The sequence below is a fragment of the Budorcas taxicolor genome, chromosome 1, assembly GCF_023091745.1.
Source record: "Budorcas taxicolor isolate Tak-1 chromosome 1, Takin1.1, whole genome shotgun sequence".
In the NCBI taxonomy this organism is placed as follows: domain Eukaryota; kingdom Metazoa; phylum Chordata; class Mammalia; order Artiodactyla; family Bovidae; genus Budorcas; species Budorcas taxicolor.
In genome coordinates this window covers 96,219,572-96,225,137 of record NC_068910.1, presented here as the reverse complement: position 1 = coordinate 96,225,137, position 5,566 = coordinate 96,219,572, and the positions used below count along the sequence as shown (strand labels likewise).

At 32.2% G+C, this 5,566-nt stretch overlaps 1 non-coding gene across 1 annotated transcript; it reads left to right on the top strand.

The window, feature by feature from the left end:
* The first annotated feature begins 2,429 nt into the window (after positions 1-2,429).
* On the top strand, positions 2,430-2,532 carry LOC128058096 (U6 spliceosomal RNA). The gene has a single exon (XR_008200400.1). It is a non-coding gene; the product is annotated as a U6 spliceosomal RNA (small nuclear RNA).
* Positions 2,533-5,566: the final 3,034 nt, after the last annotated feature.

The window sequence follows — 5,566 nt, the reverse complement described above, 5'->3', positions numbered from 1 at the left end:
AGGACCATATGCCATGATCTTCATTTTCTGAATGTTGAGCTTTAAGCCAATATTTTTACTCTCCACTTTCACTTTCATCAAAAGGCTATTTATTTCCTCTTCCATGTCAGTTTTAGAACAATATCCCATGGAAGTCAGATGTGGAAGCCATAAGGCCTCGGTAGACCTAAGCTCTGGAATTTACCCAACATAATCTCTACAATATACTCCAGTCAATGCAAATCACAAGGCCAGCATAGTTTCAAAGAATTGAGAGACAGACTCTAACACTTCAGAGAGAGCTGCAAAATACTGTATGCTTGTTTTTGAATCTATCATATTTTGAAGTGTGTGTGTGTGTGTGTGTGTGTGTGTGTGTGTGTGTGTGTTTTAAATTAGAAAGTGGTTTTCTTTTAGGTCTTCACCTATTTTAATCTTGTTACAACCTTTACTTGAGTGCATACCTAATCTAATGTTCAACATGACAGTCCTGTGGGTATACAGACAGAGCTGTGTAGCTACCAGCTGTGATTCTTGCTCAGGTCCTTCACTTCTAAAACCAGGGCTATAACTCCTTTCAATATTTTGTCCTCTCTCTTCTATCTGTATTTATCCATTCTCTTTCCAAGTGTTTATTTTAAATACTTGGCACTAAATTACTAAGCTACTATCCCAATTCACTCAAGAATTATTCATCCAATGACATATTTCTGAAATTCTCAACCACTGGAATAGATTGGCTTTTTCTTGCATAAATTCCCTCTTCCTTAAAAAAAAAAAAAAAAATCATGTATTCAAACACAGTCATTGATAACAAAGCAAAAATATACTAGAAAAAAACTATAATAGTCTCTTTTTATCATTTTGTACTTTTTTTTACAAGTCCTTTATAAAGCAATGATTATTCAATAAGATCACAACTTATGTACCATGTCAATTCTATTTAGCTATACATGAGAACATACATGTAATACATAGTAAATGCTCTGAAAGCCTGAAGAGAAGACAATATTCCATTTTACTAGGGTGAATATACACTGAAAGACATCTTTAGCTAATGATTATTTAAATGTTCAGATATAGAATAGTCAAATATGTACTTATATTTTACTACTTTAGTAGAACACACATATTAATAACATATCAAAAACCATGTTCATTCAGATATATTTTACTTCTTCAAATACTTTTATTTGTATATTTGAACTACTGTTTTTCATGAAAATATCTTGTAATTCACTATAAAATACCATTATACAAAATAATTTAAAATGAAATAGCATGATTGGAATAATAAATCTATATAAAATAATGTCATAGATGATTGCTCAGGTTAAAACAGGAGTCATGGATAATTTCAAGCACCATGACCAAGAGAAAGATTAGAGAATAAAAAAGCAGTGCCAAGATCTTCCACATATCTGAGGAAAAGGATGGTTGCCTAAAACCATTTGTACCCATCTACCATCTAAATAAGGAAAACTAAGAAAAAAATGAAATCACACAAAAACATTTCCTCATCATAACCTGAACACAGAAAATGACAACATTTCAAATTACTGTTAAGTAAATAAAATCAAAATATATTGAACTTTATAAAAAATCAAATATTACTGATTTCTCTATTATACTTCTATGAGAAGCCTTTGTAGTAAGTGTCAAATAAGAATAGTTTTTTGGGAAAATGCACAGAAGAGAGCAGAGGGAAGACAGTGGAAAAATTGGAAATATTGCTTTAAAGCCATTTGAAAAATTACTTTAAAACCATTTCCCCAAAGAGAAAGCCTGTAACAAAAAGCATTATAGTAGATATGTTAATCATAGAAAGCATATTAAAGCCAAGCACAATTCAAGGTTGCAACTTCTAAAGCCATTACTTCTGTAAGAGTAGACTTTAACCAGGAAGTGTTAAACTACCTTTAGAAATTATGTAGCAAAGATGAAAAAAGATATTTCCTTTGTAAGAAACAAGAATCAAAAAGTCAGGGGACACAAAACCTTTGCTGATACAAAAAACAAACAAACAAAACCAGAAACACACATATATACTGAGGCATTGAAGAGGTTATTATTTGTCACTCAAAGAACAAAGCGCCATTCAACTGAGAACATGGTCAACTGCTATAATGACATACACACACAAACACACACACACACAAACACACATAGATAATTTTATGCAATGCTATTACGAGAAGACAGAAAATAAAAATGAAAACACATGAGCTGATGATATTTCCCCTTCCAAATGATGAATTAAAAGAAAAACATAATACTATATTTCAAAATAAAATACACATCCTTATTTGTATTCTTATATAGCACATATATTGGAGAAGGAAATGGCAACCCACTCCAGTATTCTTGCCTGGAGAATCTCATGGACAGAGGAGCTTGGTGGGCTACAGTCCATGGGTCGCAAAGAGTCAGACACGACTGAGCGACTTCACTTTCACTTATAGCACATATGTTAAAATTGGAGCTATAAAGAAAAGATTAGCATGGTCTCTGTATGAGGATGACACACAAATTCATGAAGTGTTCCATATTTTTTTCACGTTGTTGTATGGCAGAAAGCATTGCAACACTGAAAACAATCATACTGCAAATATATTTCTTTTAAAGTTTGCCATATGTTCTAAAATTTAAACAGATAGACAAAAATATAAAACTAAAAGAGATTTTATTGAAATAAAATAAATGAGAAATATCACAATGTTTTCTCAGTAATGAAGACTAACTTACAAAGTGCTCAGGGGTTTACTAATAAGAATATTATTTAGTAAGGGTCATTAAAGAAAAGGGAAGGCATAAAAATAATGATGGCAATGAAAATGGGAAAACATTGTAAATGTGTCAGAAAATTCCTGAAAGAGAAGATACACAAAAAGGAAATAAATGAATAAATTTAAGCTCTTGAAAAAGATTTTTAAAAGCATGAAACAATTAATTTAAAAATATATTTTAAGAACTTTCTTTAGAAAACAAACTTATGGTTACCAAAGCAGAAGGTACAGGAAGGATAAATTAGGAGTTTTGGATTAGCAGAGGATACAAACTACAATATTTTAAGTATATAATAGGACCTACTGACTAGCATTGGGAACTATATTCAATATCTTGCAACAATCTATAATATAAAAAAATCTGAAAAACAATATACATGTACTACATAATACATACATACACATATCTGAATCACTTTGCTGTATACCTGAAGCTAACACAACTTTGTAAATCAACTCTACTTCAATCAAAAAAATAAAATTTTTGACAAAATTGAGACTACACATTGCAGACATAGTAAATGTACAAGTCACTCATTTTAAGAAAAAAATTTCCAATTGGTTGAGAAAAACAAAACAAAACAAAACAAAACATGCAACTGTCTGATGCTTTTGAACTATTGTGTTGGAGAAGATTTTTGAGAGTCCCTTGGACTGCAAGGAGATCCAACTAGTCCATCATAAAGGAAATCGGTCCTGAAAATTCATTAGAAGGACTGATACTAAAGCTGAAGCTCCAATACTTTGGCTACCTGATCCGAAGAGCTGACTGTTTGGAAAAGACCCTGATAATGGGGAAGATTGAATGCAAGAACAGGAGGGAACCACAGAAGATGAGATGGTTGGATGCATCACCGAATCGATTGACATGAGTTTGAGCAAGCTCTGGGAGTTGGTGATGGACAGGGAAGCCTGACATGCTGCAATCCATGGGGTGGCAAAGAGTCAGACATGACTGAACAACTGAATTGAAATGAACTGTCTGCTTTATACAAGAGATACATGCAAAGTGATAAGGAGAAGTTTAAGAGTAAAGAGATTGCCAAAGACATACCAGGGAACTGGAAACAATAAAGATGCAGGGTTAATTATCTTGTACTAGATAAAGTGTCATTCAAATGAAAATAGCTTACTCATAAAAAGGATGCTTATTTTAAGGCTAAAAGTAATAATTCACAGTTTAGATGAACACAACAAATGACACAGCATCTACCATGACTAAACAAAAGGAAGTCAAGGACTCTCACCTTGCTTAAGTAGAAAAAATGTAAATAAAATTTAGAAAACATACATAACATAAATAATGTCATGTCTTATGTACATGTATACAATATTAGACTTTCATAATAGAGAAAGTAACTTAAAAGTGAAATATTTAATCATTGTCAGAAATACAAAAATATTGGTGCTGGGACAACTGGACAGTGTTTGGACAAATAATGCCATGCTTCCCTATAGCTCAGTTAGTAAAGAATCAACCTGCAATGCAGGATATTCCAGTTCAATTCCTGGGTCAGGAAGATCTGCTGGAGCAGGGATAGGCTACCCACTCCAGTATTCTTGGGCTTCCCTTGTCAGCTGGTGAAGAATCTGCCTGCAATGCTGGAGACCTGGGTTGTATCCCTGGGTTGGAAAGATACCTAGGAGAAGGGAATGGCTACCACTCCAGTATTCTGGCCTGGAGAATTCCATTGACTGAATAGTCCACGGGGTCACAAAGAGTCTGACATGTTTGAGCAACTTTCATTTTCACTTTCATTAAAGCCTATATCTTACCATATATAAAAACACATTCCAAATGTATCAGGTGCCTAATGTAAAAAAAGAAATACTAAATGTTATAAAAAATTTAATGAGTTCTTCTATACTCTTACTATATTGCTCAAAAATATTTTATAAACTTTATTGTAGCCTGCCAGGCTTCTCTGTCCATGGGTTTTTCTAGGCATTTATACTGGAGTGGGTTGATATTTTCTGCTCCAGGTTATCTTCCCAACCTAGGAATAGAACCCGTGTCTCTTACATCTCCTGCACTGGCAGGCAGATTCTTTACCGCTGTACCACCTGAGAACCCATTTTATAACCCATTTAATAGAATAAAAATAAAAGTGATTCATTGTGAATAAAAAATAGTTGAAATATATATATATATGATTATTTATACTGTGTTAAATGTCTGGATATGATAAACAGATGATAAATAGCTGGTTATGATAGAAAGAAAGTAATTTATAACTAATTTTTAAGTAATAAATGTAAAAGAAATGATGGAATTACTAAATTACCATTTGCCAACTATCATAATCATATTATTAATGAATAGTTATAAATATTTCAGGCATTAATCATCTGTATATTGTGAGAAAAATGATAAATATGAGAATATATTGTCACAACTTATTCCTAACAAGATGTTTAAGGAAAGAATAGTAACTTTACAATGGAGAAATATGGCAGAAATATACCTAACCTAATATAAAGATTAACATAGTCAGGATTGGGACAAATTTCCATCATAATATTTTTAATGAATCTTTGCAAACAACAGCAATTTTATGAAATACCTGCCAGAAAACCATAAGCTGAAAGTAGAAGTGTTATGGATTATAAGATAAATACATGTCATGGAACATTCTATATAATAATTGTCCCTTCCTCCTAGAAAAACCAAAGTCCTAAAAGACAAAGAGAAAACAAGAAATGCTTCCAAATTAGGGTGCTAAAAAATAAATGATAGTTAATACATCATATGGCCCATGAATGGGTTCTAGTAAAATAATTAGCTTCTAGTGGAACAACTG